We start from the raw sequence: 27,828 nt of genomic DNA, 5'->3' as shown, positions 1-27,828 counted from the left end.
AAAATAAAATTAAAATGAAAATGAAAAACAAAAAAATAATTATTTTAAAAATAAATTTCAATTATTTATCTAAAATTATCAAAAAAAACATATTTCATAAAATTAAATCTCCATTATTCATACCTATTAATAATTAATAATTAAATTAAAATTTTAAAAACTTTATTTCAAAAAATACATTTATCAACATAAAAATTAACTTCAAAAATATACAATTCTTTAATTACAACTCATCTCATTCAAATTATATTCGTGGCAACCACTGTCTTTGTTATAACCATTATAGTTGTTTCTATATTACTTATCTTTCACTACGAAATTCCAATATGGTGTTATAAACATTATATTTGTTTCTATATGACTTATCTTTCACTACGGAATTTTAATATGGTATTATAGCCATTATATTTGTTCCCCGACACAATAGATCTTATGCTTGTAATTGATCATTTAACTCGAAAACAGAGGAACATTGCCACCCCTCTATAATTCTTCTCATTAGCCTTGGAACCATCGCATTCCTTCATCAAACACAAGCTCTAAATCCCTAAAAACACCTTTTAAATGATATAAACTAATTTTTTCTAATTTACAAAATAGTAAAAACCATTATACATCAAATCTTACAGCAAGAATTTTTGCCTGTGGTGTTGGACAAAACACAAATCAACCTTGTCCCTTCTACAAAACCCACCATAGTTTAAATACGCCCCTGGTACCAACGCAATCAAACCCACCATAGTTTGAATGCACCCCTTGTACCAATGCAACCAAATGAAGTACTCAGCTAAAACTCTAAACCAAACTGTCGTGCTAGCCGAGTTCATTAATTATAGAAAGGAAGGCGCGCCGTAGGAACCACAAGCAACGGCACTTGCTTACGCATTGTGAGACCGAGGGCTTCTGCCATATCGAGCTTCTCAGGGGACTGGCCGTTGGGGAGCGAGAACTCAAAGCAATGAATTAGGGTGGCCAGCATGAGCTGAACCGTGCGGAGCGCCATGCTCAACCCCGGACAAATCCGTCTGCCTGCGCCGAATGGGATCAGCTGGAAATCATTGCCCCTAACGTCGACGGTGCTGCCCACAAACCTGTCAGGGTCGAACTCCAGTGGTCTCTCCCACACCTCCGGGTCGCGCTGCATACCCCAGGCGTTCACGAGGAGACGACAGTTTTTGGGGATGTAATATCCCTCTATCTCGCACGCCTCCGTTGCCATTCTAGGCACCAGCAGAGGAGCAGAGGGGTGCAGCCGTAACGTCTCTTTTACAACGGCCAGCAAGTAGGGGAGGTTTTGCAGGTCTGATTCCTTTATCTTTCTTTGCTCCCCTTTCACCCCGGAGTCTAATTCTTCCTGGCATTTCCTCATCATCTTTGGATGGCGTATTAGCTCTGCCATTGCCCATTCCACTGTGATCGAAGATGTGTCTGTTCCCGCTAGGAACATGGTCTGTAAAACATAAATTATGCATAAGTTGCAATAAAAAATATAGACATTCCGAAGAAGAGAACATTTCAATTCAACGCAACTCTGTCCACTGTGTGCATACACACATAAATATAAACTACTGCAAGCACCAAAGGGAGAACCAAACTTTGGAAAACATAAATCTAAGGAACTTTAACTTAATAAGGAGTCAAAACGAATTGAGCCTCTCCAAAGCTTGTTAAGGTAATATAGTAGTGAATTTTGATAGATTTGAACATGAGTGACTATGCAGTCATCAATTAACTATGTCATGCGATTAATAAAACTTATGCATACACTTGTGGAGTGTTCTCTTGGTAATAATAATAATATTTTGAGCATGACTCCACTCACTAGTCTAACTAAAGTAGAATTAAGTGCAAGTTATCTCCAATATCCATTAAAGATGAAGCACTATTACTCACAACACAATCAATGGGTCCCACTAAGAAGTCATGTAAGGAACTCATTTTACAATGCATTTAAATAACATAGAACAACTACAAGAAGAGGAAAGAGGGAAAACCACATAGGAATACAAAAAAAAAATCCCCCAAAATACAATACTAAAAAAGAAATACAATTGCTATGCAGTTGTGTCCTTCACCCAAAGGCGGTCTCACAGAAAGTGAAACTTTTAGTCAGTGAAATTCTTTGCCAATATTTTGGCAATCTGTTGAGAAGTGGGACAATACTAGTGAAATTCTTTGTGGATATTTCGACAATCTGTTGAGAAGTGGGACAACACTCCAAGTTGATGAAGCCATCATCTACCAATTCCCGGATGTAATGTGTGTGGGTATTGATATGTTTTGTTTGTTCCCATGGCACTCGATCTCTAAAAAACCTTAGTGTACTTTAATTGTTGCACCAAATGACAATCACGCAATGAAATAGGATAACAAGATGAGTGTGGAAGTTTGAAACCAAATGGCTTGAATGGAAATGTTGATTGTGGATTCTATATTCATCATGTGTTGATGACAAATAAATCACAAATAGCTTTTTCATTGGACCAAGAGATGGGGACAGTACCCAAAGTGAGAACATATTCGAAGGTAGACTTGCGATCAATGTTATTGCTAGCCCAATCAGATTCAATGTGGCCAATGAGATCCAAAGTACATCTTGCTACATAATGATTCCCATAGCTGATGGTCCCCTAGACATATCTGAGTATGTGCTTGGTAGCTTTCCAATGCATCTCATGTGGCTCTCGATAATTATGGATGTAATGCATTTGGATCTCAATATGTTTTTTTGTTCCTCCTGCACTAGATTTCTACAAAACTTTAATGTCATATTATTGTCACACTAGATGACAATGATGTGATGAAATAGGATACCAAGCTTAGTGAGGAAGAATGCAACCAAATGGCCTGAATGGAAATGTTGGTTGCAAATCTATATTTGGTCTATTTCAATGAAAAATGAATGACAGACAACTTTTCATTGGACCAATAAATGGAGCTAGTTCCTAGAATGAGAACATAGCTAAAAGTGGACTTGCAATCAATGTTATTACTAACCTAATTAGAATTAATGTGGCTAATAAGATCTGAGGTACATCCTGCTACATAATGATTCCCACAACTAAGGGTCCCATGGACATATATGAGTATGAGATTGACATCTTTCCAATCCATCTCATGTGGCTTTCGCATATATCTATAAATTGCACCTACTACTTTTGAGAGATCTGAATGAGATTGAGCGAGATAGAGGAGGCTTCTCACAAGATTTTAGTACATGTTCCAATCAAAAAATGGTGTATCATTTCCATCCTCAGGGTGTACCCCCTATAAGAAAGGTGTAGCTGTTGGCTTTGAGTTGATCATGTGAAAGCGAACAAAGAGATCTCTCACATATGTGGAGTGAGGAATTTTGATCCTTAACTAAATTTGGTTTATTTCTAGCCCAAAGAAGAAGGGTAACAAACTGATATATTTCATCGAAAACCTGTGATGCAAATTATTTTTTAATGCAACAATTATTGAGGCTAAACTACCTACTATTGATAAATCATCTACATAGATCACTATGATCAATAGAGAGTCACATATTGTTAACATTATAAAATCTGGATTATATTGATATCAAACAAATGTTGAAAGAGTAAATAGGAATCCATTTTAGAATACAATTCTCTAGGTGCCTATTTGAGGCCATAGAGAGACTTCTTGAGACAACAAACTAAAGATGAATTCTTTACATACCCTTGTGTCCACTCCATGTAAATTTACTCTTTGAGACCACCATGAAGCAATGCATTCTTCACATCCATTTGATGAACCTCCTAGTTTCTTTTTATTGCAACGGAAATAGCTAATGGAATAGAGTTTATTTTTGTCATTAGAGCAAAAATTTCATAATAATCAATGCCATGAACTCTTCAAAGTCATTTGGCCACCAACTGCACTTGTATATGCTCACAAGTCCATTTGTTGCTTTCTTTGTATTGTAGACCCACTTGCATTTCACAAGCTTCTAATTTGAAGGAAGTAGAACCAAGTCCCAAGTTTGGCTCTTGAAGGTTTCCTTGTAGCTTTGGCATAAGTTTGAGGGTTTTGTTGTATTCTTTGAATGGTTCCTATATAGGGAAATATTCCAAGGAAGCTCAAACCAATCTTTAGATTGCAAGTTGGCCCTTAGGTAAGAGGGGGCTCCCTCAATGAATCATCTACCCAATGTCACCACAAAAAATGTTCATTTAACTAAAGAACAATGGCCATATCTAAAATGATAAAATATGATAGGATGGCCAAGGTTAAGTATAAAAAGAAGAAGGATTAGAATAAGAACATCAAAATTCTATGATCAAATGCCTAATGCATTGGGAATGTAGTCTCAAAGAATAGAGCGCAAAATATGATAAGAGAAAGATGGGAGAAATAAAGGAAAACAATTAATTCATAAACACAAGCGGTGAGAACATAAGTCATTGATGTGTTGTGATAGGATAGGATGGTTCCAATGTGAATTACTAAACGAATCTAACAATAAAATGATGTCCTGAAATTTGATTTAGAAAATTGATCCAAGATAATAACATGTAAATGTATAATTCTAAGAACAATTTTAACATATACTCTGCAACTACTCAAAATAGTATTTTAAAGAAATTCTCATTGTACCCTGAAAATGTGTAAATACTTCATACATAAACAAAAATAACAAAGACATATTTGAACCCCAGTGTTATGGTTTATCAACCTCTAAGTAGTTGAAAATTAGTCTACAAAATCACACAAGGCTGAGCTAAAACAAATGTGGAAAAATGAAAAAAACTTAACACATAAAAATAGAGGAAAAAGTATCTTTAATACATTTAATAGATGAATCCAATAGCAATCATTTTAAGTCAAAAATTTACCATGTGTAATACCCATTAAACTTACAACAAAGGCATAGCCTCCTTGCTACCAAAAATCTTCACTCTCATTGCCCAAAACACTATTCAAATTTAAGTTGTTGTATATATGTTGATGGTGGAGAGGCTCCAGTTGGATATGGAAACCGATACTCAACTGCTACCTTGAAATATAGGAATTGATTGAATGATTTATTTAAAAAATAAAAAGATGAGGATGGCTAAAAAATTAGATACATCGGTTATATGTTGTTGGTTACCCCTAAAAGTACGAGTTTGCTAGCAACTGATCTCCATAAGCATGTATTGGATGAATTTTGTTACTTGTTGAAATCCTTCCCTTTTCCACGAGTTGAATACTCTGCCACTTAATAACTTGGTATTCATTTACCTATGGAAGTAGTATACGCAAAGTAAGATCTTGTCGCATAATTAGGTGGTCCTAAAAAAATTTCTCAACGCACTCAAGGGGCTTCTTGTTTGAATCCGCACCTTCAAAATCCTTTGAGTCACTCTGTGTTGGACTACCTCTATTTTCTTCTTTATCATAATTTTTATCACTTTATACCACGTGAGTTCATATTGGGGGATATATTGAGGAAAAAATGACATAATATATTAGGGGATATATAAGGGGTAAAGGGTTTTTATATTGTGACGTATAAAAAATGGAGCTCGAAGTTAATGAAAAAATATAAAGGGATGTAAAAAATGTTAATGAAAAATGGATACCTATAATATCTAGTGAAAGTAGGGGCTTTTTAAATTGGGAAGTTGTATTGGGTTTGTATTGGTAGGGGGTTAAACAATGTGGTTTTTAGAGGTATTTTCCAATATGTAGTCAAACTAGGGGTATTGTTTAGTATGCCACGAACACACGTGATATGTCAGAGGTTCATTCAATGGAGCCCCGTGATCTATTTCTTCCTCCTTTGAATGAAGCCATCACCGCGGTTTCAACATGTCAGTGGTTGGTGGCCTCTGTACAAAGATATTTAGTATACATTGCAAGTGCAAAAACAACTTGCAGGTAACTGAATTCCACAATCCTTGTTAGAATATGTAATTCCTACTTGTCTCAGTTGTGTCTTTCTAACTAGAGGAGTCTGTTCCTAACAATCTTCTAGATTTGTGTGTGGTTGAGATATTCTCTCAACCAACAGATTGTATGTCCAAGATAGTTTTACTATCTTGAAACAATACTCATGTATATATGTAATTTGATATTTGATTAATAAAGTAGAGAAGATGGTTTACACTATCGAGTTTTATCATGGTATCAGAGCCTTGAGGGCCTGGCCCCTCGTGGGCTTGGTCCGCCGAGGGAAATAAAGAATTCAATTTTTTGTTTTGGTTTTTATTTTTTGGTTTGTCCATTTCTTCAAGACGATATTGGTGAAGTATGGAGTGTTTCCACTGTGTGTTTTATTTAACAGAGATCGGTGGCTACCACTATAGAGGTCACTCATGTTTTTGTGCCCACCGAAGTTCCTGCAACGGAAGTCGTGAAGGTTAAGGGCAACGCTGTGAAAACAATAGATGCAGAGGCAGGGACATCTACTGTTGAGGAAAGAATCTAACATTTTTGTTCTTCGTTCAATCTGTAAGGTTGTGGCAGCAAAGATGGCGCAGAGGGAGTTGGCACTCGTGGCTGCAGGTCGAAGTGTGTGGATGCAAAGGCACCATTGAAGCAGATCCACCTCAGGGATCAACACAAAATCGAGTGGTGCTGGCATCTAAGACGATTTGAGGCCGAAGCCCACCCGGACTGCCGAGGTGGAGGCCGCATTTTTTTCTGTGCTTCCATGCAGGAGGCCACCATTTTTGCTGCTTCTTGGTCTGTGGATGATCTGGGCACGAACGACCTGCATATTTAATGAACTGGGAGTCGCGAGTTGCACCCTGAATGGATAGATCCGATCCAATCTTATAGATCTGATAGAAGAAAATAATAGATCTGATCTTATAGATCCGATCTTCATTACGATTTGTTGGTGGGAAATTGAAGCTCGTAATGAGTGGGTTTTTTTAAGTTAAGGATCCGTGAGTTGCACCATCGGTGACTGCGAGGGGAAGCTGCGACAGAAGGTTGCAATAGGAGGTCTCACTTAACGATGGCTTTGATGTGCCCGTATGGTCAGGTTTTGGGAGGAGAGAACCCATCCACGTCCTAGAAACATGGAATTGATTAAAAATTCGTCACTGTGGTCCTGTGTGTGAGCGTTCCATACAGACTGATGATGGCACCTGAGATTTCGTCATCTTCCTCATCGTTGGTGTAACGTCTTGAGGTTCTACCCGGACGTGTGACGCGTTTGGGCAACGGGCGAGCTGGGCGCACGCGCAGTTGGAGGCGAGTTGGGTCACACGACGGTGGTGCGACACTTGTGCGACAGACTTGCGACGAAAGGTGCGACGTTCTCTTGGAACATATGCGCACATATGAGGAGAGCGTTGGGAGTTTATACACCTTGGAGCGTTGGGCAATAATGTTGGTGGCCGACATGTATTTTGGGCGTTTAAAGGGGTGTGCACCAAGCGTTGGGCAAGTCAGCCTCGTGCCAGACTTGGCCCCAAGCTTGGCTATATATTGTAAACGCGTTTGGAGCATTCAAACATCACATTCGATCATAGAAACTTCACACAAGAGAGTAGTGCGCAAGTTCTAGTGCGCAATAGGGGAAGGAGAAGGCGTAGTTCTCATGCGCCCATCCTTTGGCTAGTCGCATGGTAGAAGAAGTCACACTTGGTGTTGGGTGAAGGTGCGGGCGAAGGTGCGCCCGGTGATCGGGTGAGGCGTGCACGGTGAACGTGTGGTGCCCGTTTGTGCAAAGTCTTGGCGTGGGTGTCTTGGTGGCTCGGGTGAGTGCCCGCCCATCGTGCAAGTATGCACGGAGGTGAACGAAGGTTGGAACCGGATGTCGTAGAGTTGGTCAGGTAGTACTACGTGTTGTTCACACGATTTGGGCGTTTGCCAAGAGTTGGCAAGCAGGACTGCGTGTGGGCAGGTGTACACGGTTTGGGCGTTTACGACCAAACAAAGAGCGAACAGGCGAAGACGTGTGACGAGGTGAACAATGGGTTGGTGAGTCCTGCGGCGACCATGTGGAGGCGCCGACGAGCTGGGCAACCAAGTTTGCCGAAGTTGGAAATTTGGATAAGTATAAATTTGGGGTTTCCCAAGGACTTAGCCTATACTTTGTAAAAGTAGAAAATTATACATATATTGATATTTGGGCAGACTCATATTGCAGGGAGTTGCCTCTCCCTTTATACTGTTGTGCATTTCTCTTGTATAATGTTGTTGATAATGAATGTGTATGGGTGTTCATTGGTATAAAGGCACATTAATAATACTTGGTAACAAAAATAAAACTAAGTATGGAATGTTAAGGCATAGTCTACAATCGTAAGTATTGGTAAAAAGAAAACGGTTGGTAGTGCCGCACCTCGCTATAAGCAGTTGAAAGACTACCGCAGGTGTAGGGGCGTGACAGTTGGTATCAGAGCAGGGTTGCTCATGACGAAGTGACAGTGGAAGCAGGTACTTGCAGATGAAGGAAGATGGTTTCACATACAAGTGGAACAAGCGCTAGTTCTTGGTTGTAGGGAACTTGGTGAAGCTGGTGAATGATGAAACATGTTTAGTAGAGGTGAAGCTTAGTGCTTGGACCAAGCTGAACGACAAGGCATGGAAAGTTTGGAAGAATGCGAAGGGAAGCTCTTGCTTACCTTATACAGGTTGAAGCGGATGAAAGAAGAGAATCCCCGGATTCGAGAGAAGCTTGAAGTCATGGAAAAGAATGTTGAGGACGAACTTCTTCAACTTGGTTGGACAATGGAGCAGGATGAAGATGTGGATTGTGCTGACAAGGAAGAGGAAGTCGTGATGATTGAGGATGTTGCATATGTGACAACGATGGAGGATGAACATGAGATTGATCAAGTTGGACCAGGATCATGCAGTTGGCAGACATGGATGGATGAGGATACTCATATGGAGGAACCTCATGATGATGATGATGTAAGTACTATTGATACTTGTGTTTCACTTGAGCATTTGGTAGATGGACCGTATGCAGGGAAGGGAAAAGTCAGTTTGCCAATGCAAGGGAGCATCTTACCATGGATGACTATGATAAGACCTTGTATGGAGAAGCAAGGATTGTTGACTATTGCAGGACTTGTTGGGGTTGTTTGTGACCTTGTGGTAGAAGGTACAAAGGCCCATGACAAGGGAGGAACATGATGATCGTTGCAGATGAATGGGTCATGCTTTAGTCACATTGGCTAAGTGCCCGGTATGACACATGAACAGGTTGAAGGGCACACACTTGAGTTGCTTGGGTGGACTTCTCATGGCCGAGACCAAGAGATAGTCTTGGTGGAACCTTCAGTGGAGGAGCCATGATGGAAGGGACTCGTGATGTGATGATGATGATATGGTTGGGTGACCGAGTTCACTAGACCGAAGATTGCAGACTTGGATGAAGATGACCGATTGTTGTGATGAGTCTACTTGGTTGGACTACATGGGCAGCTTAGTCATGGACATCAGGTTGGAGACATGGAGCATGGTAGTCTTATGCAAGGACATTATACGGGAGCACTTGTAGAGGTGTTACTTATGGGCATCCAATGAGGAGTGCCAAGGTAGGGATGTTGTGCAGATGGATTTGCTAGTGTGACATGGAGACTTATTACTTATGAGTCGATTGAGAGGTTGTGGACTCTTGTACAACAAGGCCATGGACTTAGATGGAGTTGTGAGCAGACTATGGAGCATTCCTACTACATGGAGAGCTGAGGCATCTTGCAGAGACCTTTGGGCCAAGACTTGTATGCTTGCTGAGATGTTGGTTGGGGATGGTTTATGGAGCTCATGATGACATGAGATTGTTGTGACTTCTAGGGAGACTTCATATATGGTGGACTTGGAGGATCTGATGGATTGAGGAGCTGAGGTCAGAGACTTTGATGCAGGTGCATACTTCCGAGTACATGCATGGGTGTGGCTTGGGAGAGTGACTTGATGTGGAGGATCGATATGAGACACTTTGGAGTGATGGAGTTACAACAATGGTGATGCCTTGGTGACTACACTTGGGAATGGGTTGAGCCGAGACTCAACTACCTTTTGACATGAGAGCTGATTGATCTATGATCATGGGCAGCACATGGATAGATGAGACAGATGCATACTTGTTTCTATGACAGACTTGAGGGATGACACATTGCAGATATGATGGAGGTTGCTTCATAGACCTGGATGTGGCACACCGAGAGTTGGAGATTGATGAGATGATCTCTTCATATGGAGGAGATACACACATAGATGATGTTGGGATAGATGTGGCTGATTTCATGTAGCACATTGACACCAAACATCATGGATAGCATGTTGCAGTTGAGATGAGGACTACTTCATGGACCTGAGCATGGCTTACACTTGTACGGAGATGGATTCTTGATCGAGTTGAGGATGTGACATGATGTTATGAGAAACGACTGATGGTGGCATGAGGATGTTCATTCTCATGGTTTGAGCATGACAGTTGGATTAGCTATCCAACTAGTTCAGGCATGGGGGAGCTCAGTGTGCAGAGATGTGTTAGCGTTTGTTGGAGTATCATGGCAGTAGATCACATGAGTATGGCACATGATGAGGTCGACACGAGAGGTCGCAGGAAGCATGTAGTTTGTGATGGAGGGGACAGTCTTCCATGTTGGAGAGTAGCATGTGGAGATTGTGACAGGGTGATCGATGATCATGGATTGAGATGATATCTGATGTATGACATATCGATGGGGTGTATACCTTGGTATGATGAGCTTGGTGACAGATGGTTGTTGAGGCGAGACATGGTGGAGATGGAGCTCTACATATGTTGCAGGGATGGTTGCAGTATGTGGAGGAGTTGACATCATGGATATTGATGATCTTGGTGGATGGCTACTAGGATGATATGTTGTCGAGGACGACAACGATTTTAGGTGGAGGAGGATGTAACGTCCTGAGGTTCTACCCAGTCATGCGACGCGTTTGGGCGACGGGCGAGCTGAGCGCACACGCGGTTGGAGGCGGGTTGGGTCACACGACGGTGGTGCGACACTTGTGCGATAGAATTGCGACAAAAGATGCAACGTTCTCTCGGAACATATGCGCACATATGAGGAGAGTGTTGGGAGTTTATACACCTTGGAGCATTGGGCAATAATGTTGGTGGCCGACATGTATATTGGGCATTCAAAGGGGTATGCACCAAGCGTTGGGCAAGTTGGCCTCGTGCCAGACTTGGCCCCAAGCTTGGCTATATATTGTAAACGTGTTTGGAGCATTCAAACATCACATTCCATCGTAGCAACTTCGCACAAGAGAGTAGTGCGTAGGTTCTAGTGTGAAATAGGGGAAGGAGAAGGCGCAGTTCTCATGCGCCCATCCTTGGGCTAGTCACACGGTAGAAGAAGTCGCACTTGGTGTTGGGCGAAGGTGCGGGCGAAGCTGCGCCCAGTGATCGGGTGAGGCGTGCACGGTGAACATGTGGTGCCCGTTTGTGCAAAGTCTTGGCGTGGGTGTCTTGGTGGCTCGGGTGAGCGCCCGCCCATCGTGCAAGTGTGCACGAAGGTGAACAAAGGTTAGAACCGGATGTCGTAGAGTTGGGCAGGCGGTACTATGTGTTGTTCACACGATTTGGGCATTTTCCAAGAGTTGTCAAGCGGGACTGCGTGTGGGTAGGTGTACACGGTTTGGGCGTTTGCAACCAAACAAAGAGCGAACCAGCGAAGACGTGTGACGAGGTGAACAACCGGTTGGTGAGTCATGCAGTGACCATGCGGAGGTGCCAACGAGCTGGGCAACCAAGTTTGCCGAAGTTGGAAATTTGGCTAAGTATAAATTTGGAGTTTCCCAAGGACTTAGCCTATACTTTGTAAAAGTGGAAAATTATACATATATTGATATTTGGGCAGACTCATATTGCAGGGAGTTACCCCTCCCTTTATGCTATTGTGCATTTCTCTTGTATAATGTTGTTGATAATGAATGTGTATGGGTGTTCATTGGTATAAAGGCACATTAATAATGCTTGGTAATAAAAATAAAACTAAGTATGGAATGTTAAGCATAGTCTACAATCGTAAGTATTGGTAAAAAGAAAACGGTTTGTAGTGCCGCACCTCGCTATAAGTGGTTGAAAGACTACTGCAGGTGTAGGGGCGTGACATTTGGAGTCCGACAACAACGTGCAGGAGAATGATCACTCGAAGACGACGATTCCCAAGCCCTGGGCCTCGCTGGCCAGGCCTTTGTCTATGACAGATCTAATTTCAATGTCGAGTCATGAATCTTAGGTTCTAGTGGCCTATTAGGGAGTTTCTGGACTATACAGTGAGGCTGCAACATTGAAAGCTTATCCACGTTGTGAGGTTGTTCCTTGTAAAGAGTTTGAAGTGGCATTCGAGGCAGCTGAACAATGGGTTGTTGACAAAGTTGTTTTTCCTATTGAAAATTCATTTGGTGGTAGCATTCACCATAATTATGATCTACTTCTTCATCACCACTTGCATATAGTAAGTGAAGTGCACCTTGCAGTTAATCACTGCCTTTTGGGACTTCCTGGTTTGAAGAAGGAAGAGCTCAAGCGTGTCATAAGCCATTCTGAGGCTCTCTCTCAATGTGAGCACACATTGAGTGCTTTGGGAGTTATAAGTGAAGAAGTTGATGATACAGCGGGGGCTACCTAGTTTATAGCCACTAAAAATCTTTGAGACATAGGGGCTGTTGCAAGTGCTCGAGCTGCTGAGATTTATGATCTACAAATGATTTGAGTGGATTGTATATTCATCACATGATGCTTTGACTCCGACCTTTAGGGAAAAATGTCATTCATGTAAATCTGGTTAAAAGAATTGATGTTGTATTGTTGTGACGTTTAGAGTGGCCAACTATTGTCACGAGTTTTTGTTTTTGTTGTAATTGGCCATTCCAGCAACAGACAAATTTAACTATAAGAATGATTAACCATGAGATATAATGAAGACATGATAGTGAAGATGGCATTAGAGGCGCTGCATTAGAAATTCGAGGATGATAGACAATCTAGTTTGTGTGAATTAGTGTGAATTTGTGGAACAAACTCATGGTGTAGTATGAGTCACATATTGTAAGTAGAACAAATCTACATGGCATATACTCTTTTGTAATGGTTAGTTGTGGTCTTGAAATGTTTTATGTACCTTCTGTAAGACTGAGAGAGGCATGCATACCCTTTGTTATGTGTTCCCTCTATAAGAGAGTTTTAACACGGTGGAAGAATGTGTCATGCTTGATGGATACACTTGGGTGGGCCACATTGGTTTAAGACTCCATGAGGTGAAATTTTATAGCTAGGGAGAGTTCATCAAGAGGTTGGATGAACCATGTATGTAAAGGACTTTTTAGTAGACTAGCGGTTGTAGCGGTTGGGTACCAATGCATTCCGGTAAATGGTTGTTTCTTTATATGGACATTGACAATTGCATGAACAAGGTACAAGGTGTAATTACAAGACTATACCAAATGTAGATTTTGTAAATTGATATTGAAAAAAGTACTCATCGAGACAAGTGCTCATTAAGGAGGTGTGTTGGAATATGTAATCCCTACTTATCTCAGTTGTGTCTTTCTAACTAGAGGAGTCTGTTCCTAACAATCTTCCTAGATTTGTCTGTGGTTGAGATATTCTCTCAACCAACAGATTGTATGCTCAAAATAGTTTTACTATCTTGAGACAATATTCATATATATATATATGTAATCCAATATTTAATTAATAAAGAATAGAAGATAGTTTACACCATCGAGTTTTATCAATCCTCAAATGAGTTGTGAATGCCCCTTTACCAGAATCACTTGATCTCAAAACACTCTTTATGACAATGAGTATGACCCTTTTGACTTAGAAGCCCATGGCCTTTTCGACCACCAAAATTCCATGCTACCTAGTCTGATGTTCTCGTTAAGGAATTTTTTTTTATCAGAATGAGAACCTGTAGCCATTTCGATGAAAGGCTCTGAGGAATTTCGCACAATATTTAGCCTTTTCAACACACTTAGGATATTCAGCGTAAATTGGTGTCGGCCCGTGGTTGCATTGATTCCAAGCATTTACCCTGAATTTGAGTATTCCACCATGTCGTTCCTTGTTGGCTATAATCTGTGGAATAGGGCAACTCAAAGTATAGCTTGCCCCTGCTTCAAATTCCATGGCCAAGATTATTTGCGGTAAAATAAAACAGCATTGTGTCTCCAATAACCTGGAAATTGTGGGATAGTAGCAAGAGGTCACCAATTAACTGAAGTTGTTTCAATCAAACTTCTTACCCTGCTATGCGAAGAGCATCTTTCCAACGCATCCTGCCTCATCCTTGAGAACCCATTTCACAGAAACGACATATATAATCAAACTTCTTACCGTGTCATGCAAAGTGCATATTTCCAATGCTTCCTGCCCCATCTTTGAGAATCCAATTCACAGCAACGGCATATATATTTTCGCCAATGGAAAGCTTTCACAGCAATTTCCAGCAGTGGATTGTCAAGATCTAGGTATAGTAAGGAAGCGTTGCCCCAAGTACAAGTCCTGTAATCACGTTTTTCTAGGGCCAACTCTTGACCTTTATCCCACATTTATGCAGTAATAAAAAGTACACTTTTTTATATTCTTAAGTTTTCCCAATGATGGCGCACTTTTCTATACTAGGTTGACGGGTTCTCCTTTCGCTGCCAATTTGACCTAAACATGGGTATCAACTTGCAATTCGCAATTCCTAATGCATGGGTATCAACTTACAATTCCTATTCCTAATACATGGCCTGATGTATTGCTCTCTTTTTTGTGCCACAAAGCTTTTTAGTTTATTTTCCAATTTGATTGGTATAGAAGTTGATTTTTAGTTTATTTTCCAATTTGATTTGTATAGAAGTTGATAGAGATTCATTGAAATCACAAGTTTCATAGTTTATTTTCCAATTTGATCTGTATAGAAGTTGATAGAGATTCATTGAAATCACAAATTTCATAGGTGAACTGTTCATAATTCAAGTGTTTCAGGGATTTTTGAAGACAGTCAAAAAACTAGTTTAAACAACTCATGATTTATCCAGAAATTTATCTAGTAAAAATTCATAAATATTGCACTTTAAGACCACTCCATTTAAAACTAAGATTCAGAACAAAGTTAACCTAAACAAATCCCACCCGTCCCTAAACTAATATATGACTTGATGCATTGCTACCCAGCAATTTCCAACCAGTTCCCAATTTAAAACTAAGATACATGACCTGATACATTTTTACCCCTTCGGTGCCAATACATGTCTTTGTCCAATTTAACCTAAATGATCTAAGGTCCAAGAAGGCTGAACCAGGTCCCATTTTAACGTGCCAATACAGGTCTTTGTCAAATTTAACCATTTAACCCATTATCTGGAAAATTAGAATCCTACATGTCTTTGTCCAACTTAACCTAAACAGTTCCCAATTTAAAGCTAAGATACATACCTGATGCGTTACTACCCCTTCGGTGCCAATACAGGTCTTTGTCCAATTTAACCTAAATGGTCCGAGAAAACCGAACTAGTTCCCCATTTAACATGCCAATACATGGCTTTCTCCAACTTAACCCAAATGGTCTAAGAAGACTAAACCAGTTCCCAATTTAACCTATTACCTGAAAAACTAGAATCCTACAAATCTTGTCAAGACCGAACACCAATTACAAAAGATACATTAACATTTTGTTATAAAACTGACAGAAACCGGTGACTTGTTACAAGAAATCCGGGACCATAGACCTCATTTAAAAACTGCAGAAAACAATGGTCTGCAAGACCTGATGCATTGCTCCCTTTTCGATGCCAATTTAACCTAAACATGATGCATTGTAGTTCCCAATTTAATCTATTATCTGAAAAACTAGATCCTACAAGTCTTTATCCAATTTAAGCTAAACGGTCTTGGTCCCAGAAGACCGAATACCAATTACAAAAGATTAACATTTTGTTACATAGCTAACAAAAATCAACTGCCTGTTGCAAGAAATCCCAGAGCACGGACCTCATTTATCAACTGCAGAAAACAACTGCCTGTTGTAAGAAATCCCAGAGAACATATCTCATTTAGAAACTGCAGATAATTCTATTTTTCTGACAATGCTTAACTGAAGGGACAAAAAGTTCGTTGAAGCACGGCTGGAGCATTTTTCATTTCATCAAAATGTGATGCCACTGAAAGGAAAAAAAAACTTATCTTCGGAACAATTTGTACAAGCCCCAAAATTTCTAGGGATACTCCCTCCATTCCTCTAGAAGAATAGCACATCGTTAGCATAATGTCATTTATATGACGTTTAATACTCTAGAGGTTAATTCATGGTGTGGTCTGGTGGCATGAGATATGACATTTAAGACTGTAGAGGTTAATTCTTGGTATGAGATATGACGTTTAGGACTGTAGAGGTTAATTCTTGGTGTGGTCTCGTGGCATGAGATATGACATTTAAGACTACAAAGGTTAATTCTTGTTGTGGTCTCCTGCTTCATGACATATGAAATTTGAAACTGTAGAGGTTGGTCCCTCTTCATAATTCTTGGTGTGGCCTCCTCGTATGATGACATTTAACACTTTAGAGGTTGCTTGCTCCGCTTGAGATATGACATTTAAAACTATAGCGGATTGGAGTTTTTTTTAATTCTTGGTCCACTCTCTTGCCCTGAGATATGGAGTTGTGAGCTTTTTTTAATTCTTAGTGTGGTCTCTGGATGGGGCTTCACTAGGGGAGCAATATCATACCAGGGACGTTCATATTGGGGGATATATATTGAGGAATTGTGAGCTTTTTTTAATTCTTAGCGTGGTCTTTGGATGGGGCTTCACTAGGGGAGCAATATCATACCAGGGATGTTCATATTGGGGGATATATATTGAGGAAAAAATGACATAATATATTGAGCATATAATAGGGAGTAAGGGTTTTTATACGTTGTGTATAAAAAACGGAGCTCTATGTTAATGGAAACTATAAAAGGGTATAAAAAAGGCTAATGGAAAAAAAGATACCTACAATATCTAGTAAAAGTATGGGTTTTTTAAATTGGAAAGGTATATTGGGTTTGTGTTAGTAAAGGGTTAAATAAAGTGATTTTTAGAGGTATTTTCCAATAAGTGAAATTAAGGGTAGTTTTTAATATGCGATGAAACCACTTGTGTGTCATAGGTTCATTGAGTGAAATCCTTCTGGGTCTCCTCACATGAGATATGACATTTGAAACTATGGAGGTCGTTGCATGAGATATTAGAGGTTGGGCACTCTGCTTAATTCTTGGTGTGATCTCCTAGAATGAGATATGGCGTTTGAAATTGTAGAGGATGGGTTTGACGAAGAAAACTTATTAGTTTTACCAAAAAAATATTAAATTAATCATTTTAGAAACCCATTTATTTTACCAAAAAACACTAGTGTTAATAAGTCTGATGCTCGAACCCTGTAGCAATGAACATGTATAACTATTTATGTAGATTTGAGCGCATGATGTGCTCATTGAAATTGATATCTCATGGTAGGCTCAACTGAGAGATCACTCATGACGAACCACTTCTATGTTGAAAGTGGTCGAGAATTAAAATCTTCAGATGCATGTCAACGATCATCTGAACCAACTTTGGAACTCAGATTTAAAATATGAACTAAATGACATAATGCATGATATTTTATATTTTCTACAAGAGGAAGCACAAAAGTTTCTACATGTTCCTTGGATGCATGCAAGCAACTTTCTTCAAAGTAGACACTCGTCTCAATGAATAACTTTTATGTTAAAAGGTCTAGAATTTTGTATCCCTTTACACCATCTCGATATCCAAAATGATTCACTCTTTGCTTTGAGCATTCAAATTCTTTGACTTTTATGTAAGAATGTGGGTCTATGAACGAGATTCGAAAATGTGGAAACATGTGACTTTTGGTTGCATGCCACTCCATGCCTCAAAGGATATTTTTCATGTAACATATTTGTGAGGAGATCTGTTTGTATATAGGAAGCGCAGTTGATTTCTTAGCTCACAATTTGGAAGGAAGGCACCTTGCATCCAACATGAAACTAGGCATTTGTTTCAAGGATATGTTCTTCCTCTTAGCTACCCCTCTTTTCTATGGATTTTAAGGAACTATGTGTTGCAATTGTGTTCCTGCTTATCACAAAAGATTTGGATACATTTGTTGACATAATCCCCCCATTATCTGTACATAGTATCTTGTTCATTGGGCCAAACAACTTCTCTAGATGGCTGTGAATATCTTTAGATGCTCAAAAACTTCATATTTGAATTTGAGAAGGTACACCCATGTGTATCTCATGCAATCATCTATAATTGTGAGCACATATTTGGATTTTCTTGTGGAAGGATTTGGAAATGGCCCCAAAAGATCGTTATGAAAAAGCTCCAAGGGAGAGGATCCCTTCATGCATGTCCCTTCCCAAACTCTTCTTGTGGATTATTTCTAAGAGCACATCCTTCACAAACTCCATTACAAAATTCTATCAGAGGAAGGCCTTTCACCATCACTTGTTTGCTAAATTGTTTCATGTATCTAAAATTTAAGTTTCCAAACCTTTTATGCCAAATTCTACTTTTGTCATTTGCATGCATAATAGTATAGGGGAATCTCATTAAGCTAAAGATTCATAGAAGTTGTAAACATGACATTGATGATTTACCTTACTAACTACAATTTTGGAGTTGTTTCGCATGTCATATATGGTCATTGAATGTGGGGTGAATTTCACTCTCCTTCTAGTGGCAACATGTGTCATTTAATACATAGAAATAAGACTTAATGAAATATTTGGAATATGAAGGACATTCATGAAAATTTCATCTTCAAGACCTACCCTCCCTTGTCCAATTTCCTCTACTAGAGAATCATCTCCCATGAGAATAGGAGGATCATCACATGGTTTTAAAGATGAGAGAGAATCTTTTGTGGTTAGATTCATTTGGAGATTTGGATTTCCCCCTTTTCTTGGATCTTGTTCTTTAACCTTTGCTTTTCTTTTGGGTTGCTCATTGAATTTTGATTTGGTCTTTCCCCTTTCATGCACAACAACTGCATGGAGCTTGGAAATTTTCAATGTGCCTATCGTTATGAGCTTCTCCTGCTCAGATATCGGGGACTTAACAAATCTATCGAGTGTGGGAATCTTCTAGGTTGCTCCTATTGCAATGCTAGCTATGTGAAAATGGTTGACAAATATAACGTAATATGGAGCCAATTTCGACAATATGGAAAAAATTAATTGACTTTCTTCCTTGGATATGTTGATTCCGCGTTCTTTCAACTGGAGTAAGAAGACTAATAACCTTGTGAAGCAATTTTGAATGTTCTCGACACTTCTCAAATGTGATAAGTTGAGCTCATGTTCAAGGATGCAACCTTGCATTTCATCCTACTTCTCAAAGAGTGCCTTCAATGTGATCCAAACTTGATTTGGAGTGGTGAATGCTTTGACATGAAATAATTATTCATATTTATATTTTTCAACTGTGGAATTTGGTTCAATCTCTATTGCCATGGCTATCCAATACAAGTTTCTACTTTTGAATTAAAGTAAAATCTCTGGCTTCTATTCGAAGTAGTTATATGGTGTGAGAGTTGTGGATGGTGGAAACTGCATTCTTTCTAATGGCTCCTGACTTATGTACCTGAAAACATATTGTTTATGCTCCTTCATCCTAGTCCTTGTGGGCTCTAATACCATGTGAAATTGTAGTTAAAATTGCACAGAATGGATCTAACTAGAGAGTTATGAAAAAAACATGCAAGTGGGAAAGGAAAAAGAAAATCCAGAGAGAAAAAGTTAATGAATTCTATTCATGCAAAAAAAGAAAATTATGATAAAACACAATTCAATGCAATATACTTTACATGGCTAAACTAATATAGTAGTGAATCTAAGAGATGTGAACATGCACTAGTGTTGTACCAGCTGCAACACCCTCCAATTTTTTTTCGTGCATCCAATTTCAGAGTCTTCCTTGGGTTTTTCCTTAATGTTTGCAAGCACTCGACCTCACCCGTGATCTCATTGTGAGTATTTGCACCCTCCTCGCTTGACCGTTCAATGAACATCTCTTTTACATGTTGGTCACAATGTCATGCGTGTAGTCATGTTTTGGTCACACACAAGGTCCCGCTTTGTGTGCACAAGTTGTATTCACTATGTAAACATCCGTTGCACTCACACACAAAGTTGTATGCACTATCACGCAAGCGTCGTCACGGTCATTCAACGATCTATCACAAGTGTCGCTTTTGTTTCTTGCACCGTCGATCAGTCACACTGAGTATATGTTGTCTTGACGGTTTGAGGCATGTCATCATTCAGTCATGTTGAGTGTGTGTTCGCAAGGTCGCGTATGCACAAGTTCAACTGCTCACACACTTAGTCCTTTTGCTGATGTTTTGACGATCGTCTCACCCTCCAACAGCCAAACCTCCACCCTAGAATTGGCTCAACCGACTGTCACCCAGAACTGCGCAAAAGGGTCCCAACAAGCCATTTCAATCTACATTGCCCGCAAGCACCTCAACTAAGCCTCCAACTAGTCAACCAAAGAGTTTGGCCATGCAATGACGCTGGGACTCTCTCCCCTAAAAAATTGTACAAAATCTATGAAGCATGCCCACTCCACTTATTGAAGAAGTTGTGTAGACATACCAGATAGACACCCAGTGTCTGTCAGTGTCTCCCTCTAAAAATTGTGTAGTTTTTTGAGTCAGTCATCCAGTGAGCCGACGCATTGCTCGCTCGGAAAACTGCGTAGTTTTCATGAGCAGTCACCTAGATGCCCAACGTCCCGCTCAACTCAAAAAATACACAAAGGTGTTCAGCAAGCCAACCTCCCAACAATTACGTAGTTTTTGTCACCGGCACTTCTGCAACCAGCTGCCAGCTCCCTGGAAAAAAAACGCATTCTTTCGCGATAAGCCTCTTGGAGCTCGTTGCCAACTGCCTAAAGGAATTACACACTTTTTTCTGCTAACCCCCCTTTGCTACATGCATTGTTTCCCTCAAAAAATTACATAGATCTTCCCTCCACCCAAGCCAGATCCCGTAAACAGTCAATGCTGATCCAGATTGTCCATCTTAGTCTTCGAGTGACTTCTGCATAATTTTCACCAGTCGTTCTTAGAGCCTGCATCCCAGCATGAAACCTGCCTTGCAAAGTTTCATAGCCTTGTCCTCTGTCTTGGTCACCTGCATCTGAAAGTGAACGACAATGAATCATGGTAGACTAGGACGTTTATGGATTTGATGCTGTCTCGTCATGAGTGATTGTAGATACAGGCACATGGATGAGACATGATGCAGTGACAGACAGAATGGACAAGGAGAGTAGATGCGAGGATATTTTTTAGCGAAGGACGATGCATGCAAGGAGATGTTTTTGTAAACAGACAAACATGTGAAGCATGCCAAAGTAAGAACGAAGGAGCAACGTGCACATGCAACATCAAGCGAACACCAAGACTATCGAAGACTCTGGACACCTTGCCATGCAGAGGTGAAGCTCTGATACACCGAGAGCACATCCATCACTTAGCAGCATTGTAGCTCGACTTGGACACCATCTGTAGCATGAACATACTACCACTGTCGTGTCGAGTCCTATCATGAGTCATGTTGGCCACATCACTACTGTGGACCATACTATTGTAAATCAATGTAATGTAATGAGGAAGTCCAAGAGACCCACATGTAATATAAAGAGTCATGTAAAGTTGAAGAGTTAAATAAGTCAAACAATCATGAGGGAATTCAAAGAGTCACAAGGGCCAATTTTATCCTTGGTTATAAATGCCCCTCATTTATACATGCAAAAGACATTTCACCTTGGCTCCTCCCACATAGCCTTGAGAGTTTGTAGTCTTTTCTTTGAGTTGCGAGCAGTGGCTCCAACACCCCTTTTATGTGGTTAGTGATGTATTATTTACCAGTGTGTCTTGGAACTTTAACTTAATTCAGAAGCTTGATAACATGCCAACATGTTTTCACACATGTATTGTAATTGTTTGTAAGACTAATCTTGGAACACTTGTAATGCATGTTTCTTTAACCTGTGTTAAAACAATTGAACTTTTTTGGTTGTTCTAATACATATGCTTATGAAAATATGTTGTATAAGTTGTTAACGTTGTCTTGCTTGTGTGGGTTGCGTCACTAGACATCAGACATAACCTTTTCCATAAACTTGTTATAACAACAGTCACACTCATGTAGACTACTCCGTTGAGTGTTGTATGTGCTATTCCTTCCTGTGCGTGACTTCCGCATCCATGTGGACCGCTCTGCCAGAAACTGCGCATGTCTTATTGTGTTGTGTCTCTAACTCGACTGGAGATTCACTTCCACCCTCTCCCTCTGCAGTGAAAGAACCTTGAGACAAGTAACACTAGCACTCACCAGGCACGTGAACCTCATTGTTCGAAGACAAAGAAGACCACTCTCATGCATTGACAAGCAAGAGCTAAGGCAAACATTTAAGATAATGTCAAGTGGCCCATCATACCGGATGAGACTCCTACAACAAACAGTGTGAAGTCTAGTTGAGACTTCATACTAAGGAGATCCCCTAAATGTTGGCGAATCCAGCACCATCAACGACTAGCCATATAATAATGAGTTAAATATAATAAAAATATTAATATCCATCCTTAATTATTTATTCATGAGCACTAAAAAATACCATCTTCATAATATTATTATATATAACTTCACTCATTAATCTAACTAAAGTAATCCATTTTTATTTTATAACATTTTTAAACACAAAATTTCAATCGTCATTAAATATGGCTTTCATCTCTAAACTTTTAGATACAATTTTTTGTATTAAAAAATTATCCATCACGGAAATGTACAACCTCCATTATGGAAATTATATTTATATATATATACAAGGCCTGTTCTATTGAAATGAAGGAATTGTATTTACCAATGGTTCGTATAGTTAAAAGTTAAAGTGGTTAGAGGGCAAATAAAATTCCAAATTTTTTTTATAAAAATGTTTGAATAGTTAAAAGTTAAAGTGGTTAGAGGGCAAATAAAATTCCCAAATTTTTTTATAAAAATGTTTGAATCATGCATTTTTAATAGTAGAAATAAATTCAGTTACATCAAAACATTTTAAAACACTTAAAATTTTGAAATTCAACCATATATAATAGACCACTTATAAAAACCACTATTCGGATAATTCCAAGCAGTTTGCGTATGATTTCCCGTATCATTCAGCCGATGCCGATGCTCATCCAATACGGGACCTAACGTAACCCCTTCCAATACGGACCTAACTGAATGTCCATCCCTAAAAACCTAAATTTAAAAAAATCCATTCCAAATTTTATCAAAATTTTATCAAAATATTACTTTTTCTGGAATCAGAGTAAACCTATAAATTATTCCAAATTGAAATAAGAAAAACAGACTGGACAAGATTTTCTGGAATCAGAGTAAACCTATAAATTATTCCAAATTGAAATAAGAAAAACAGACTGGACAAGAAATCACAGAAACTCTTAAAATTTCGCTTCAGAGTAAACCTATAAATTATTCCAAATTGAAATAAGAAAAACAGACTGGACTAGAAGTCACAGAAACTCTTAAAATTTCGCAGGAAGAGCCAAAACCTAACAGAAGTGCCAAAGAAAACATCGACATCTCATAAATCAGAACAGTGCTCAGCAGAAATGCATCGATAAGTAAATATTCCAAGGTACGAGATCAGAATAGACGGTAAAGGGTATTTTCCAGGCAATCAATTTAGTAAGACTTACTTGCAAAAGGCCCTTAATATCATCATTTGTGAGCTTCCCTGCTTCCCCATCCGCATCACTTCTGAGATCCCAAAGCATACTCAGAAAATCGGCCTTCCCTCCTCCTTTACACGACGGAGTTTGGCGCTCCTGTATCACCTTACATAAGAACTCATCGAACCTGTTGTGCACCTTCTTCATCTTCGTCCGTACTCCCCGCAGATCCATCCAAGCCAAGGACGGCACAAAGTCGCCAATTATGAACTCCCCGGCCAAATCAAAACACTCCACCACCATTTCCCTGAACTCGCTTGCCTTCGATCCCTGGGAATCGAACACGCGCTTGCTGAACATAATCTGCCCGAGAATGTTGGCAGTGCAGACGTTGAGCAGCTCCCCGAGGTTCACGGGCACGTCCTCGCACTGTCGCCCATGTTCGAGAATCGACCTCACCATCATCCCGACCTCTGCTTCCCGCACGGGCTGGAGATCATCCAGCGCCTTGCCGCCGAAAAGATGGATGCTACAGATCTTGCGCAACATTCTCCAGCGCGGACCATAGGGAGCCGAGGGGAGGCTTTTAGAGCCGTAGCCAGTGTATTTGGCGCTTGAGTTGCCCGGCCGGCTGGAGAAGTTGAGGTCGTTCGTCTTCAGGAACGCCTCCGCTATCTTTGGCGACGAGACGACCACGGTGTCGGTTGTCCCGAGCTTCATATACATGATCGGACCGTATTGCTTCGACAGCTGATAGAGCGAGTGATGGGGCATGTTGCCCAGAAGTGGAAGGCTGCCGATCACAGGCCATCCAGACGGGCCCGGGGGAACCTTTTTCTCAGATTCTGTTTCAACACGCAGATCAAACCGATCGCAAGGAGGATGAGACTCAGAGATTGGCCGAGGCTCAGTCTCAAGCTTGCAACAAAACTCTGCAGCAAATCAAGCGATGACTCCATGTCTTCAAACCCCAATGTAAAATGTGGGTTGTGACCCTCAAAGTTCAATACATGCAGGCTATCATCATATATCCATATCAAATAATTGCTTGCCTTATCCTTATCCCCGAAGATTGCTAGGCTATTGGGCAACGCTCTGGTGTTAATCGCATCTTCTGAATAGTGTTTTTTATTAAAAGAAAATCAAATATATCATAACGTCCGGGAGATCTGACAAATTATACTTTTATGGCAGTAGTCTACTTCCTTTATGTTTTTTGAACTTTTCTGGATGTATTTTCTTGTTGAATATGATTTAAATTTGTGTGTATGTGATTTAAATTATATGTTTTTGAATTCTTCACACTACCAGTGGTAATTTCTTAAATTGTTAAATTTATTTATGCATTACGGATACATTTTACATAATATACATTTAAAATATATTTTGAGTCAATTCTATCCGAAATCTCAAAAAAATAAACCACGTTACAGTTAAACCATGCTAGGGAGATTTGTTATATCTACAATTTTTTGAAAATCTTCACAAACAACATTTATGAAAAAAAGAAAAAATTAACTAACTAACTAACTGTTAAAGTATTATGCCCTTTGTTATATCTATAATTTTTTTTGAAAATCATCACAAACAACATCTACTTACTATTCATAAAACTCCAATCAGTGGAAAGAAACACAACAATCCCTCCTTTCCACCTAACAATCCCCACCACAAGGAAGACCAGTAACAATCCCTTCTTTCCACCTACACTAGCTTGACAATAGGCACTATTTTTATGTCCATAACAATCCGACCACACCACAAGGAAGATAAGTAACAATCCCTCCTTTCCACCTAACAATCCCCACCAGAATACCCACACTCGCTTGACAAAAGGCGCTATTTTCATGTCCATACCCTATTCTAATCGGCATGTGTACATTGTATTCTGCAAATCGGCGCGTGTACCGGGAAAGGCGCTATTTTATGTCCATAGCCTGTTCCTAATCGGCCTGTGTATTCCGTCAACAGCATTCTGCAAATCGGCGCGTGTACCGGAAATGCTTTGACCGTCTCCCTGCAACGGTAAGTGGCAGGATTTTTATATTCGTTAAACTAAATTTAAATGAAAATTGTGGAAATTGGTCATCTGCTTATGTTTTGTGACAAAATTCGAGACTTCTTCCCCATTATAACTCAAATATGAAAACAGAATTTTTATATTTATTAAACTAAATTTCAATGAAAATGGTGGAAATCTGTCATCTGCTTATGTTTTGTGACAAAATTACAGACTTCTTCGCCATTATAACTCAAATATGAAAATAAAGTTTTGTGACAAAATTACAGACTTCTTCGCCATTATAACTCAAATATGAAAATAAAGGTATTTCTGATAAACTAAAAATCTAGCTCCATCTTGGACACTCAGCTTGCAGATTAGTTTGACATGAACACTTGTTAGACTTGTTGAGGGTAATTTCATGAAAAGCCCCGGTGATAGTGGAAATTTTTATGTTCATTAAATTGCGTTTTAGTAAAAATGGAGGAATTTAGACTTTTGAATGCAACTAAGAGATACGGAAAACAACAAATAAGATATATTTCCAGCTTACAATAATCTCAAGGTATGGAATGGAGGCGACCCAGAGATGGGTTTCAACGCAGCTGAACGATGGATTGATAAGTGCATAAACACAACCCTTGGTGCTATAGATGTATCGTCTAACACAAACGGCATTTTCCCCTCTGGCACAATAATCTAAGTGTTGGAAGATGAGAGAATGTTAAAAAAAATATTGTGAAGATTTTAGATATTTTCTCCCTGCACCATCGGTATTACTTAGAATTGATGCTCAGCATTCATTTTATTGAAGTGTTGAATTCATTTTCAAGTTTTCAAGATTCTTCATATGTTAGCGCTGCATCCCCTGATTAGAAGTGCAGTAAAACAAGCAAACTACGAAGATGTATTGAGAAATTGTATAATGGATCACTAATGCAGGAGAAAGAAGACACGTGGACAACCACATGGACAACCAGGCCAACCTTGAACAAGATTCGGTTAATGAACTAATTCCAGTTAAAAAATTCAGTTAAAACTGAATGTATGTATAATAAGAGATTGAAAATTCATTAGGGAATCAAGAAAGAGAAAAAAAGAAAACTGTGCGTGTGAGAGAGGGAAAAATGTAGTTGCTGGAGAGTTCTTGATTAAGGCTGAGATGCTTTAAAATTGTAATTTGAGTTTGTACATAATAAAAATGCATTTTATGTGAACTTGTGTCTGCGTACCAGCGTTTTGCATTAATTTTTGCAGAGACTCAAAATCTTTTTATATTCATTTTTTCACGACAAAAAAAGAGAGAAGGTTTCTGTGTGTTTCGGTTGAGGCAAGCACAAGTAGCTTTTGGTTTGGCAATCACTGAGTTACGATGGATTTTTGATGAGTACGATTATTTGGAGAAGACCATGGAAAATCCAGAAGCAGTCACTGCATACTAAGATAATGGCAAGGCTGGAGATACGTTGGATGAAAATGATCGAAGTAAAAGCAGTTACAAACGCAGGAGCGACGAGTATGGTCATGGTTATTATCATCGGTCCAAGGGCAAAGTCCGACGAAAAAGCGAGAGAGAGAAGTGAAAGAGGAGGTTGTAGTCACGAACTAGAGAAATCGGCTGAAAGGGGCACGAGCAGTTGGAGTTTTGTGTTGAAGTTTTTCCGTTGGGCTCGGTTGAAGCTTGGCAGGAAGCACAACCCCTCGCATGGAATTTGCTCGTGGATTCGTTGGGCAAAGAAAAGTTGTTTGACGCGATGTGGGATTGCATTAAGATAATGAGAACCGAGGGTATCATGTCCATGGAAACCATTTCCTCTATGTTTCGGAATTATGCGCAGGCCGGTAAGATTGAGGAGGTGAGGATAACGTTCGATGTGCTGGAGCAGTATGGATGCCGAAAGGTTTTGTCGTGCTAAATTGTTTTCTCAGATTGTTGGAAAGATTAAAGATTCGTTGGAGAAGCAATTCTGAAAGGTTCCGTGGGCCCATAACCCACAGGCCTCAAGACAATTTTATTGGGGAAATAGGATTTTGGTTCACCCCAGAATCTCGTCCACATCAAGTGGTATCAGAGCGGGAAAAGATTTCCTACAGAAAGGAGTTTTTGCATGCGAAGAAAAAAGAGGTACAGTTTTGTTG

General features: G+C 39.6%; 1 pseudogene across 1 annotated transcript; it reads right to left on the bottom strand.

The window, feature by feature from the left end:
* Nucleotides 1–531: 531 nt before the first annotated feature.
* LOC149232593 (flavonoid 3'-monooxygenase CYP75B137-like) lies at nt 532–24,661 on the bottom strand (annotated as a pseudogene). Its single transcript, XR_016248172.1, has 2 exons — nt 23,715–24,661; nt 532–1,450 (listed from the first exon to the last, which is right to left on the bottom strand). The product of XR_016248172.1 is annotated as a flavonoid 3'-monooxygenase CYP75B137-like (transcript).
* Nucleotides 24,662–27,828: the final 3,167 nt, after the last annotated feature.

The sequence above is a fragment of the Pinus tabuliformis genome, chromosome J (genome assembly GCF_031772625.1).
Source record: "Pinus tabuliformis cultivar Carrire ecotype Pingquan chromosome J, CPIR1, whole genome shotgun sequence".
NCBI classification, from domain to species: domain Eukaryota; kingdom Viridiplantae; phylum Streptophyta; class Pinopsida; order Pinales; family Pinaceae; genus Pinus; species Pinus tabuliformis.
Note: the sequence above shows the minus strand (reverse complement) of the source record. Positions and strands in the feature narration are given on the sequence as shown.